The sequence below is a fragment of the Schistocerca serialis genome, chromosome 5 (assembly GCF_023864345.2).
Source record: "Schistocerca serialis cubense isolate TAMUIC-IGC-003099 chromosome 5, iqSchSeri2.2, whole genome shotgun sequence".
NCBI lineage: Eukaryota > Metazoa > Arthropoda > Insecta > Orthoptera > Acrididae > Schistocerca > Schistocerca serialis.
The window spans coordinates 104791387-104806832 of NC_064642.1; positions in this window are offsets into that span (position 1 = coordinate 104791387).

Consider the following 15446-nt stretch of genomic DNA (forward strand, 5'->3'; position numbering starts at 1 on the left):
TCCCTCTATAACTGTCCAAGTCGACTGTTGTGATAGTGAAGTGGAAACGCGAGAACAATGGCTACTAAATCAAGATCAAGCACAGGTTGTGTACTGACATATAGGGACCCTCGAGCACTACGGTAGGTAGCTGTAAGAAAATCGGATGGAAGCAGTTGGTGAGTTCCAGAGTGTTATCTGCAGTTCAGCTAGCTCAATCACTGTGTATTGAGGGTGAAAAGGAATGTGGCAAAATGGTCGAGCAGCTCCTCAGAATCAACACACTGTTGTAGTCAATTGTAAGCGATACTTGAGGCTGTGTAAAGAAAGAAATCACAGAACAGTACACGACTGGAAACGAGTGATCTGGAGTCAAGAATCGCCCTGTGTCGAGTGGCAATCCAATGGAAGGATTGGGTTTAGCAAATGCCTGTGAAGCCCACAGGAGGTGGAGTTACGGCGGTTGGGGTGTGGTCCCTTTATTATGCTAAATAAAATGCTAAATATGGAATGATATGAACATATTTTACAGACTTGTGCACTGCGTACCGGCGAGGAACAGTTTGGAGCCGATGACCGTACCAGCATGATTATGAATCCTGTCACAAAGCAGCATCTGTGAGGCAATGATCTGTGGACAGTGACCTCCCGGAAATGGAGAAGGTCGCCCAGGATCCCGAACTGAACCCAAAAGAGCACCATGGAATGGATTACGTCACCTATTGCGTTCCAGCACCCAACGTCACCACCTTCACCAGTTTCGGCTCTTAACGGAAGAATGGACAGCCATTCCTCCAAAGACATTCAGACACTAGAGAGGCAGTGTCCCAATTAGAGTTCAAATGCTTATAAAGGCGAGGGGTTGAGATAGCCTACCCTATTATTTATTTAGCGAATGGTTAATACAGACATATCATAAAATCAAATAACGTATACATATGCACATATTTACACAAAAGAAACTTAAGTTTGACCTTACAACTGAATATCCAGTCTTTCAATCCAGCGCACTGCATCTGGAGTTGCTAGCAGGATGTCCTTTTCAGCACCGTGATAGGCACGAATCGTGCATTCACTAACAATGTGGTGAACACTCTAGCATGGAGCCCCACAATCACAGGCTGGATTAGGCAGCTTCTCCCACTTAAAGACAGCATCCCTGCGTCGGCTATGACCGGTCCGGATTCTGTTGTGACTAGTCCAGGTCTTGCGTGTTACGTCGAGTACTTTTGAAAGTTTCGCATCTGAGAAGATGTTATGCAGGCGCACATATGCCACTGCTTCCCACCGACCTTTCAATCCTTCACAGGGTTTGAAGTCCTAAGCAACCATGTCAAGAACATCGCACGTGATTTCAGTCTCTCAACGATTTAAAAGTGGCAGATCGCTATCCACGGGTAACTAGCCTACCCGAATTTAATATCCACTAATTGATGTCCGAATAGTTATGATTAGATAGTGTATTTGTCATAGTGAGAACAGACGTAAAATTCTCTCTGGAGATTATTGAGATCATAACGTTACATGCAGTGCACGAATAAATGTAATTATCCCAAGATTGATGTGTATGTATGTGTGTGTGTGTGTGTGTGTGTGTGTGTGTATGTGTGTGTGTGTGCGCGCACAAAATGATGCTATGACAAGGACCAGAAGAGCTACATATTAATTTCGAACGCATCATAAAGCCTTTTCTCCACCCTAGAGTACGATATATTAATGTGTTGTTGTTGTGGTCGTCAGTCCCGAGAGTGGTTTGATGCAGCTCTCCATGCTACTCTATCCTCTGCAAGTTTCTTCATCTCCCAGACCCTACTGCAGCCTACATCCTTCTGAATCTGCTTAGGGTATTCATCTCTTGGTCTCCCTCTACGATTTTTACCCCCCCCCCCACGCTGACTCCAGTACTAAATTGGTGATCCCTTGAGGCCTCAGAAGATGTCCTACCAACCGATCCCTTCTTCTAGTCAAGTTGTGCCACAAACTCCTCTTCTCCACAATTCTATTCAATACCTCATTAGTTATGTGATCTACCCATCTAATCTTCAGCATTCTTCGGTAGCACTACATTTCAAAAGCTTCTATTCTCTTCTAGTCTAAACTATTTATCGTCCATGTTTCACTTCCACACATGGCTACAATCCATACAAATACTTTCAGAAACGACTTCCTGACACTTAAATCAATACTCGACGTTAACAAATTTCTCTTCTTCAGAAACGCTTTCCTTGCCATTGCCAGTCTACATTTTATATCCTCTCTACCTCTACCATTGTTAGTTATTTTGCTCCCCAAATAGCGAAACTCCTTTACTACTTTAAGTGTCTCATTTCCTAATCTAATTCCTTCAGCACTACCCGACTTAATTCGACTACATTCCATTATCCTCGTTTTGCTTTTGTTGATGTTCATCTTATACCCTCTTTCAAGACACTGTCGATTCCCTTCAACTGCTCTTCTAGGTCCTTTGCTGTCGCTGACAGAATTACGATGTCATCGGCGAATCTCAAAGTTTTTGTTTCTTCTCCATGCATTATAATACCTACTCCGAATCATTCTTGTGTTTCCTTTACTGCTTGCTCAATATACAGATTGAATAACATCGGGGACAGGCTACAAACCTGTCTCACTCGCTTCACAACCACTGCTTCCCTTTCATGTCCTTCGACTCTTATAAATGCCATCTGCTATATGTACAAATTAGTTGGTTGGTTGGTTGTGTCGGGGAAGGAGACCAGACAGCGAGGTCATCGGTCTCATCGGATTAGGGAAGGACGGGGAAGGAAGTCGGCCGTGCCCTTTGAAAAGAACCATCCCGGCATTGGCCTGGAGCGATTTAGGGAAATCACGGAAAACCTAAATCAGGATGGCCGGGCGCGGGATTGAACCGTCGTCCTCCCGAATGCGAGTCTAGTGTCTAACCACTGCGCCACCTCGCTCGGTGTACAAATTGAAAATAGCCTTTCGCTCCCTGTATTTTACCCTTCCCACCTTCATTATTTGAAAGAGAGTATTCCAGTCAACATTCTCAAAAGCTTTCTCTAAGTCTTCAGATGCTAGAAACATAGGTTTGCCTTTCCTTAATCTTTCTTCTAAGATAAGTCGTAGGGTCAGTTGCCTCACGTGTTCCAACATTTCTACGGAACCCAAACTGATCCTCCCCGTAGTCGGCTTCTACCACTTTTTCCATGCGTCTGTAAAGAGTTCGCCGGCCGGTGTGGCCGTGCGGTTCTAAGCGCTTCAGTTTGGAACCGCGTGACCGCTACGGTCGCAGGTTCGAATCCTGCCTCGGGCATGGATGTGTGTGATGTCCTTAGGTTACTTGGGTTTAAGTAGTTCTAAGTTCTAGGGGACTGATGACCTCAGTAGTTAAGTCCCATAGTGCTCAGAGCCAACTGATAGTTCGGTACTTTTCACATATGTCGTCACCTGCTTTCTTTGGGATTGGAAATATTATAATCTTCTTGATGTCTGAGGGAATTTCACCGCTCTCATACATCTTGCTCACCAGATGGTACTGTATTGTCAGGACTAGCTCTCCCAAGGTTGTCAGTAGTTGTAATGGAATGTTGTCTACTCCCGGGGCCTTGTTTCGACTCAGGTCTTTCAGTGCTCTGTCGAAACTCTTAACGCAGTATCATATCTCCCATTTCATCCTCATCTACATCCTCTTCCATTTCCATAATATTGTCCTCAAGAACATCGCCCGTGTATTGACCCACCATATACTCCTTCACCGTTCTGCTTGCCCTTCTTTGCTTAGAACTGGATTTCCATCTGAGCTCTTTATATTCATGCAAGTGGTTCTCTTTTCTCCAAAGGTCCCTTTAATTATCCTGTAGGCAGTATCTATCTTATCCCTAGTGATATGCGCCTCTACATCCTTACATTTGTACTCTAGCCATCCCTGCTTAGCCATTATGCATTTCCTGTCGATCTCATTTTTGAGACGTTTGTATTCCTTTTTGCCTGCTTCATTACTGCATTTTTATATTTCCTCCTTTCTTCAATTATATTCAATATTGCTTCTGTTACCCAAGGATTTCTATTAGCCCTCGTCTTTTTACCTACTTGTTCCTCTGCTGCCTTCACTATTTCATTCCTCAAAGCTACCCATTCTTCTTCTACGGTATTTCTTTCCCCCATTCCTGTCAATCGTTCCCTTATGCTCTCTCTGAAACTCTGTACAACCTCTGGTTCTTTCAGTTTATCCAGGTCCCATCTCCTTAAATTCCCACCTATTTGCAGTTTCTTCAGTTTTAATCTACAGTTCATAACCAATAGATTGTGATCGGAGTCCACATCTGCCCCGGGAAATGTCTTACAATTTAAAACCTGGTTCCTAAATCTCTGTCTTACCATTATATATTCTATCTGATACCTTTTAGTATCTCCAGGGTTCTTCCATGTATACAACCATCTTTCATGATTCTTGAACCAAGTGTTAGCTATGATTAAGTTACGCTCTGTGCAAAATTCTACCAGGCGGCTTCCTCTTTCATTTCTTAGCCCCAATCCCTGTTCACCTACTACATTTCTTTCTCTTCCTTTTCCTACTGTGGAATTCCAGTCACCCATGACTATTAAATTTCCGTCTCCCTTCACTACCTGGATAATTTCTTTTATCTCATCATACATTTCATCAATTTTTACATCATCTGCAGAGCTAGTTGGCATATAAACTTGTACTACTGTGGTAGGCGTGGGCTTCGTATCTATATCGGTCATAATTATTCGTTCACTATGCTGTTTGTAGTAGCTTACCCGCATTCTTATTTTTTATTCATTATATTAATGTGCATATATTAATGTACATTTAGCAAACGTTATGTATAGCCAGACTTACACTGCAGATACACTTGTTGAGTTAAGAAATAGTAGCAAAGAGCCCAAAGCTTTTCGGTTTGCTGGAATTTTTTCAGATTCATGAGCACAGCAAGGGCTGCTGAATAGACGTGTTGGTAATACTGAAAATTAACATTATATAACTGTCTCGCTTCCCGCGCACGGGGTCCCGGGTTCGATTTCTGGTGGGGTCATGGATTTTCCCCTTCCTCGAGATGACTGGGTGTTGTTGCGTCTTGTTCTTCATCATCATCATTCATCCCCATTACGGTCGGAGGAAGGCAATGGCAAACCACCTCCGCTAGGATCTTGCCTAGTACGGTGCTGCGGCTATTCTGCATCGTCCCCTGGGCTCCTCGGAGTATGGGGCCTCATCATCAAGTGTCTTTAATTTCGCAATGACCAAAATCTATAGACTTACAAAGAAAGATAAACACCCAAAAGGAAATTAGACATCACTGTTTGACAGCGCGTGTGATGTTTCCGGAATAAATATTCACTCTGCACTGGAGTGTGCACTTATTTGAAACTTCCTGGCAGGTTAGAACTGTATGCTGAGCCAGGACAAACATGTTAGCTTTGCCTTAGCGGTAAAACGCTCTGCCGACTAAGCTACCGTAACAAGGCTTAGAACCCGCCCTTCCTCGAGTAGCTAATCTTCTACCTTCCAAAAATCGCAGAAGTGTTCTATGAAACATGTGAGACTGCCACTACTGGAAGAAAGGATACTGCGGAGGCATCGCTAACCAATATCCCGAGGGACTGTTACTAGTATTAGTTCACATTCTGTTCTTTAGTGTGTGCAATTTTTGAAGTTCGTAACAGATTAAAAGAGTGTGCCGGACCGTAAGACTAATCTAGGAACATTGCCTTTTACTGTAAAGTGCTCTAGCGACTGAGCTAGCCAAGCACGACACACGACCAGTCATCACAAATTTTCTTCCGCCAGTAACTCCACTCCTGCGTCCCAAATTGAACATATGTGCTCCTGCATATTTTGTAGGTCTGGCTCTTGCCCGCGAAAGGCAATGTGACGTCTTGTGACTTACCGTGTAAAGGAGCCTGTAACGTCCACGCTCGGGCGTACGTTAACTCTTTAAAGCCTGTACTATGATAAGTTGACGGGTTTCACCTTATAGGAAAGGATTTTAGTAAATATGTTGACAGCGTGTACCTGAATGGAAGCAAAACCGGACTTATACCCAGTCAGTAACAACAATGATACGTCAAGCAAGTATAAGTGCAACTACACGTTAGGACGGGCAAGAAACATACACAACGGATGCTACCAATGGTTAATAGTGCGGTCGCCAGCCTAATTAGGCATTAAGTGAGTTTTCCCTTGTACAAGTGGATGTACGTACAAGCATAACCACACGTAGTAATACTGCATTATATGGTAAATTTTAGAACCAGAAAAATCTACTGAACTAATATTTTCCCTTTCTGTACTAATTTGGACAAGCTATAAATACACAACATTACACTATAATGATTACTACAAACTGCGTTTTGTATATTGATCTGACTGAAATCGGGCATAGGTTACCCTAGAAATAGCACTTTTGAAACACACATACAATGTCAATTTTAATAAGAGTAAACACTGATTTTAAATTTAGGTTTTATATTGACTTTAACTTTGCTGGTCAAATCAGTTCAGTCACTTCAGAATTTAAATGAATAGAAAAGAAAATAGTGAAAGAGGGGGGGGGGGGGGGGGGACCCTGAAACTGTTATGATCACGGTGTTGAAACCATTAACTATTGGAAACATTAAGTACTCAAGATTTACAAAATATGAGTTATTACTCTTATTGTCCAATTACTTCCTCATTTAACTACCATTATTTTTGTCTCAAATTAATTAAGCTTCCTTACTAAACCATTTCCAAAATTATCTTACAACTTTGTCAGACCTTTGCTCTTTACTTATATTTTCATTAACCATAAAGCTGCTTAAAATTCATTCTAGCATAAATAGGTCTGCAGGTAATTCTTATTAACATAAACTTTAAATCATCATTTCGGGACACTCGGATTGCACAACATGTGGAAAGGACCCTGTCTAGGTTAGTGATGAGGATAATTCATTGATAGGACAAATCTGGTAAAAGTTAAGTTATTATTGAACAGTCAGGAACAAAATTAACACTGGTCCACACGAATACAATTCTAAAGATTCAACCTGTGCGAGTCGATGCGGCGGTTGGCGAGCGGCGAGATGGCGAGACGCACAGCACACAATCACAACTATGGCTTTTGCTGTATCGGCACTTTGCTTCTTCTTAGCGTCGCAATCCTTTTCAATTCAGTGCCTATAGAATATAGCCATGCTGTATAATCGTCGGAAACGGCACATCCGAGGCTCAATGAAACCACTTTTTCCAGGATAGCCTCCTCGATCCGGAACGTGTTCCTCAGACCGATGCCCAACTCCGACTGCTCCTACTACTGAGCCCGTTATGCCTTGCGCGGCCGTGTGCATTTTCCCGCGCTCGCCTGCCATCCACCTTTTACCGCTCCCCTATAGATAGGGTATTCACCAAAGGTTTTACATTCCACATATCCTAATACATTGCCTACGCATGGACCAGGCTCACAATTACAATTTCAAACATGTTACAATAGATTCAACAAGGGTTACACTTCAATTCTGTTATAGCATTGCTTGAAATTTGACATAAATATTAACATTCACATCGAAAGTTGCTTACAGTTTCTTTAACATAATGACATGAAAAGAAAAGAAAATGAAATCAAAATATTGCTTACCCTAATTTATCGAAAATCAGAAGAAAAAATTATTATATGTACAGTTGTTGTTGTTACAAGCCCGCCTTAGAGATACTGAAGTTTGCAGAACATTAGATTTTACTCAAGCCTTTAGCTGTGAAAAAGATTTTGTTTCCTATAGAATCCGCATGGCATGATCGAGGCTCTAAAGCAGGCTAATGTCAGTTGGCATAAGGATACAAACTTAGAAAAAAATATTAAAAAGAAGAAAAAGAAAAACAGTACGCACCACGAAGAAACTATCCGAATGGGATTTGATGCACATGTACAGACAAGCAAATAGTTACAAATTCAGAATAGTTTGATGATTTATTCAAGAGATAGAGCTACAGAAATTGAGAGAATCAATAGCGCACTGGTCCCCTTCTGGCCATTATGTAACCACTTACTGGTTTTGGCACTGATTGACAGAGTTGTTGGATGCCCCCTTCCGGGATATAGTGCCAAACTTTGTGCAATCGGTACGTTAGACAAAACTTAGAGCTGATTGGAGGCCCTGCCTATAACGCTTCAATCACCCGCAACTGGAGTGAGATCCAGCGAACTTGCTGCCCAAGGTAGAACTCGGGAAGCACGAAGACAACTACTAGAAACTATCGCAGTATGAGGGTGGCATTATCTTGCTGAAATGTAAGCCCAGGACGGCTTGCCTTGAAGGGCAACATAACGGGCGGAGACTGTCGTCGGCGTACCACTGGGTAGTACGGGTGCTGCGGATGACCAACAAAGGAACCCTGTTACGAAGTAGCACCCCGCTCCACTACGGGCCGTATCCTAGGTGGCAGCCAGGTTGATATGCCACCGCTGTCCGCAACGTCTCTAGTCATGGCACGAAGTCGGCGTTCCAAAACTTCCCAAAAGGTGTTCTATAGAATTCCGGTCAGGACTCTGTGAAGGCCAGTCCATTACAGGGATGTTATTGTCGTGTAATCACTCCGCCACAGGGCGTGCATTATGAACAGGTGCTCGATCGTCTTGAAAGATGAAATCGCCTTCCCAGAATTGCTCTTCAACAGTGGGAAGCAAGAAGGTTCCTGAAACATCAAGGTAGGCCTGTGCTGTGATAGTGCTATGCAATACAAGAAGGGGTGCGGGCCAACTCCATGAAAAACACGACCACACCGCAACACCACCGCCTCCGAATTTTACTGTTGGCACTACACACGCTGGCAGACGACGTTCACCGGGTATTCGCCATACCCAGACCCTGCTATCGGATCGCCACATCGTGTACCGTGATTCGTCACTCCATACAACGTTTTTCCTCAGTTCGATCGTCCAATGTTTACGCTTCTTACACCAATCGATGCGTCGTTTTGCATTTACCAGCGTGATGTGTAGCTTATGAGTAGCCGTTTGACCATTATATCCAAAGTTTCTCACCTCCTGCCTGACTGTCATAGAACTTGCAGTCGATTCTGAGGCAGTTTGGAATTCCTGTGTGTTAGTCTGGATAGATGTCTGCCTATTACACATTACGACCCTCTCCAACGGTCGGCGGTCTCTGTCACCCAGCAGACGAAGTCGGCCTGTGCGCTATTGTGCTGTACGTGTCCCTTCACGTTTCCACTTCACTATCACATCGGAAACAATTGACCTAGGGATGTTAAAGAGTGTGGAAATCTTGCCTAGAGACGTATGACACTAGTGACACCCAATCACCTGACCACGTTCGAAGTCCCGGAGTTCCTCGGAACGCAACATTCTGCTCTCTCATGATGCCTAATGATTACGGACGTCGCTGATATAGAGTACCAGACAACAGGTGCCAACACAATGCATCTAATTTCAAAAACGTTTGTTTTTGTGGGTGTCCGGATACTTTTGATCACATACTGTAGATTTGTCTTTCCTTAACATTTCTTCGAAGGTAAGTCGTAGGATCAATACTGCCTCACGTGTTCCTACATTCCTCGAGAATCCACTCCAATCTCGACCGATGTCGGTTTCTACTAGTTTCTCCATACTTCTGTAAATAATTAGTGGCAGCATATTGCAGCTAAGATTTATTAAACCGATTGTTCGATGATTTTCCCATCTGTCAGCAACTGCTTGTTCTTGCAAGGCTGCCAGGAATTCTGATGGAATGTCTTCTATTTCCGTAGTCTTATTGAGAGCGATGCCTTTCATTTCCATCCACGTCCTCTTCCATTTTTGCAATATTTCCATCAAATTCATTTCCCTTGTATAGACCCCTTACATTTTCCTTTCATCATTCAGCTTTCTCTTCTTTGCTTATGACCGATTTTCCATCTGAGGTCTTAATATTCATACAGCTGCTTCTCTTCTCCTCAAAGGTTTCGATAATTTTTCTGTAGGCCCCATCTGTCCTTATCCTTACATCTGTCCTTTAGCCGTTCTTGCTTAGTCATTTTGCTCTGTATGTCAGTCTCATTCTTTAGACGTTTATGCTTCTTTCGCCTCCTTCATTTGCTTCATTTTTATAAATTCTCCTTTGAGAAATTAAGTTCAGTGTATTCCTTGTTATCCAAGTATCTGTACTAAGTTTTGTCTTCTTACATATTTAATCCTCTGCTGGCATCATTATTTCATATTTCAAAGCTACCTAATTGTCATCTACTTTGTTCCTTTCCCCTGTGCTGCCTAATGCTCCTTCTGAAACTCTCAACGTTCTCTTGCCATTTAAACTTATCCAGATTCCATCTCTTTAATTTCCTATCATTTTGCAGTTTTCGCTGCTTTAATCTACAGTTCATAACCAACAAATTGTGGTTAGAGTCAACATCTGCTCCTTTAAATACAATTTAAGAAATTTTGGCTAAATCTTCGTCCTACCATTATTTAATCAACGTTCCGGTGTCTACAGGTCTCTTCTACACACATCTTCTTAAATCAAAGTGTTCGCAATGATTAAATTGTGCTCTCTGCAAAATTATACCCGGAAACATCCTCTTTCATTCCTTTCTTACACTCCGTATACAAATACTACTTCTCCTTCTCTTCCTGTTCTTACTGTCGAGTTAAAGGTCACCATCACAGTTAAAGTTTCGTCTGACTTAACTATCTCAATAATTTATTTTATTTAATCATACATTTCTTCAATCTCTTCATCATCTGCGGAGTTAGCTGGCATACCAACTTCTACTACTTACGTAGGTGTGAGCTACTTGTTTGTCTTGGCTACGATATTGCGTTCACTGTGATGCTCACAATAGCTTACTCGCGTTTCATTTTTCTTATTCATTATTAAAAACACTCGCAGCATTACAGCAAATTGTCTTTATAACCCTGTATTCGCTTGACCAGAAGACCTGTTCCTCCTGCCACCAAACTTCACCGGTTCCCATTACTTTTCACTAGTTCTGACTTCAACCTATGAATTTCCCTTCTTAAATTTTCTAATATACATGCCCAAATAAGGAATCTAACATTTCTCGCTGCGAAACGTAGAACGCCAGTATTGTTTCTCCCGATGACGAAATCCTCCTAAGTAGTCTCTACCAGAAAATAATAAAGGGGGACTATTTTAACTCCGGAATATTTTGTACATGAGGACGTCATCACATTTAACCATTCTGTAGAGCTTTGCGCCCTCTGAAAAAATTACAGCAGTAATATCCCCTTGATTTTACCCGTTCGCAGAACAAGCACAGCAAGGCCGATTTCTTTGGTGTTATTAAATACAGGTGTAAAGTCAGTATCTTGCGACGACATTATTGTTTTTTTGTCACACTGTAAAGTCAGAGTGTTCGCTTAAAAAGCTACGAGTAGAACTGAGCGTCGGCTTATAGGTGTCTTAACAAAAGTTCAGAGGTAGTTCTCCCGACAGCTATGGCATGTTCGAAAGCTTCCATCTTTTCAGGCATATTTTCATCAAATGCATAATACAAAACTGAAAACGAATTCATTGGTTCACTATTCTATCGTGACGAATTTGCATAAGCCAGAAAATATGTCAAACGAAACCTACGAATTATTTTTAAATTTGACATCAGATTCAGTCATGGGATAATTGTTCAAAACAGTGTAACATGATTTTTGGTGTACGGCTGGTAATGGTATGCGCAACTAGTCACGCAGGTTCTGTCTGTTCCTGTCCCGTTTCCAACATTATACTTGGGTGCAACGGGATTCGCTGGATATGCAGCTATGAAGACAAATTACCGCAACAGACACAATCTTGAATTTGACATGCGTCTGAAACACTTTTCTATGTAGACTGACATTAAACAGTTGGTAACAAATAAAAACTTCAAAGCTTGCATGAAATGGAAGAAAGTTTTATCAACTGGAAGTGGAATCATTATTGATTTTCTTCATATTACAGTACTGTGTGCTGTTTCGCATATTTTTGTAGAAGTCAGTAGTGATTAATGTATTATGTATCACGTGTGATTTTCATTAAATGATTATAATTAAAGAGTGAACGTGGAGCTAGGTTCTGATTCATTTAGGTTTCAGAAAAGACTTAGTATTTCAAACGAGTCCTGTCATCGAAACAGATTGAGAACGCCAGCTTTAGAGGATTTAAAAACAGTTAATGCTGAGTGGTATACAACAGTTTGTCTCTGCTATCAAATCAGGAAAACAACTGCGAACGTCGCACAATTCTTCAGCTTGAGAGTGCCAGCCATGACACAACATAACACCAATGACGAAGTGACGGAGAAAACAGTAGCTTATTGGCTCATTGCTCGTATTTACACAATTAATCGCTTAACATCTGTTATTGCTCCCCAGCGCCAGACAGATAAAATTTGTCGACAACGGTCTCCATGATCTCAAGAAGTTCAGAAATAGTTTTAAAACCATGATTCATGATGAATCAGCATCAGAGTGGAAAACCTGCTTCCAAGCTTGGTTTGCACTCATGAGGAAGCACGGAAGTGTAAATTCAATTATTTGGAAGAAAATAAAGAGAAGTTCCATCGAAAACTGTGTAGCTGAGTATTTTATCACGTAAACGTTTGGGGGGTTTACATGATTCCTACTACCCACATAGGGCGAACGAGTAATATGTGCAAGCTGTTTATTAACGTTCTTCAAAACACAATACCTGCGAGCGATACTAAGCGCAACTTTCACTTTGCGCATCGGCAGAAACTTCGCACACCGTCGCAGCCTAGCAGAATCTTCTTAGTGTATTACAAGGCTGGTGCCTCGTGAGGCCGCTACACAAGACCACCCACCCCCTTCCCTCCCCCCCCACCCCCACCCCCCCCCCCCCCCCCCCCCCCCCCCAACGCCCCACCCCCGGCCACCACCGCCACCATGGCCACCTTAGCGTCGTCGGCCGCAGTAAGATTTATTTCACCCGTCCCTCTGCGGTGCTGCCTACTTTTCTCTTGGTTCCGCTTGTAGGGCTCCACTGTAGGGTAATGAAAACAAATGAGTCTTCCTGCACCGCGCAGACTGCGTAACAAGTCTGCTCTCTGTCCTACAGCAAACCACTGCGGCGTCTTCCGTGCTGCAATTATCTGCCGAGAGTAGTGTGGAGCAGTCCGTGACATCGTATTCTCCATCACTGTATTGCGAGCGCTCGGATAACGGTGTGATCCAACCTGAAAAACGCTGATTTTTCGGCATAGTACCCAGTCATGAATCTTCTGAAACACAGGCAACTATCGAAAGGCGCCTTCATCGACATCTATTCTCGCCACGTAAAGTCACAATGTGTATTACAGGGGGTACTTTTGGTATCACTATTGTGCCTCCACTTCCCATTTTAAGCTATTGATTCTGATACGTTATTTCTTTCAGTTTTCATTGTTTTCATGCACAACCGACTTGTAATTTTATACGAAAATCCCAGTCACTATTTTGGGTAACATGTTGTAACTACCTTAAAACACCGAATACTGTTTCTTCTGCTCCACTTTATGTATTAGAAAAATTTCGTGTTATGGTATTCCATCTCTTGTCTTCTTCCAGCTCAATTGTAACTGAGAGCATTTATCGGGTGTACGATCAACATGTTCCTTCCACTTTCCCCTATTATCCTTTATTTTTTCGTTTAGGTTGTATGTTCCTAGGTCTTTCCTTATGTTCTGATTTCTTTTATCTTTTGTACGTCCTTCCACTTTTCTTCGCATGCATTATTTCTTGGTGTCTTCTTGCCACCCTGCTGGACTACAATAAGTAAGCCTTCCTACCACTCTGGTAGTGTAATATTTCAATTGTGTTGTTTTCCTGGCTTTAGTTTGCAAACTTTTAACTATCATCCTGATACTGATACAAATTTATTTAACTTTAGATTGAAGTTGTGATTATATTTGTAAATGATGACACGTCCTTGGTATTCAAAATGCTTAACTTGCTCCAAAATTTTATTATTCATTAACATTTTATATTTTAGTGGTTGCACTCCATGAAACGCCGTCACTTTCGTTTGATCTACAGACAATTAACGGTTGTAATCTTGGACTATCTGAGGCAGCTTATAGACCCCCATCGGAAGGACATCTTCATTCTCTTCAACCAGAGTTAAGTGATCTTTGCATAACCCTGAATACATGAAACAGTATTAGTTATATCTTGCTCATATACTTTCTTCATTACAAACGTTTATGCTTGTATGCTCCTAGTTATGTGTTGTGTTTATATGCTGATCAGTTATAACTGTAACTTCAATTTGGACACCTCAAATCTAATGCTTCAATGCCTGATTATGTATGTTTCAGCATGTTTAGCAGTTTCGATGAGGCTCTAACTACGAGGGTCACTCCAAAAGAAATGCACACGGTTTTTTATTAAATCCATCTTTTATTCTACATGTTTGAAAGTTTTACAGCGTGTAGATACATCCGTTAGGAACAATATTTTCATTTCTCCACATAATTTACATGCCTCTCAACTGCCTCACGCCATCTTGGAACCAGCGTCTGTATACCCGCACGGTAAAATTCTGAACCAACCTGTTGGAGACACTGTTTGGCAGCTGGCACAAGGGAGTCATCTACTTCAAACTTTGTTCCACGAAGAGAGTCTTTCAGTTTCCCAAAGATATGATAGTCACATGGAACCAGGTCAGGCCTGTAAGGTGGGTGTTTCAGTGTTGTCCATTGAAAGGTGGCTACACTGAATCACAGCGCCAGAGATTGCGCCAAGGAGTATTATTCAGCCGCCTCCACTGGCAGTGCTTATTGAGAAGTAGCAGTAGGCAGTGCTTGTTGAGATGTAGCAGTAGCGAGCCGTAGATGAGAAGTTGCGGTAGTGAGTGCTTGTTCAGAATTTGTAGTATTGTTTTGATGGGCTAGACACCAGATGTTGTTGGATTGGGGATGCTGTAATGATCAGAGTGTGCTTTTCGTCAATATATATGAAGGTAAAAAATTCCTTTTTTTTATTATTTCAATGTCTTAAACAATAATGCCTCTAGGTCACAGGTTCAGTCACCAAATCATCTGGCTCATTTTCTTGTATTAGACTGTATTTCTGGTTACTATGTGCAATTATAGTATTTCTGTTTATTTTTTTAATTACTTCAGTACAAATGGTATTTAAGATATCTTGTCGTATTGAGGAAGAACCGTGCCAGATGTGTACGTTGAATCACACTTCCACACACAGAACAGCGATACTTGTGCCTTGTTGTTTCGTAGCTTTCATAGTTGCTGGGGACTTAATTAATTAATTGTGTTAACGGAAATTTCCTTTCACTCTTTGTTGTTACGTGCATGGGGGCTTAATTATATATATAGTCAATGCAAATACTTTTTAATTTTAGTAGCTGTCTGTCCGATTACGAAGTCTCGCAAACGGTTGGCCCTGACTGGTATTTGTACGCAATCTGACTGCATAGCATAACAAAGAATGAAAGGAAATTTCCGTTAATACAATTAATTAATTAAGTCCCCAGCAACTATGAAA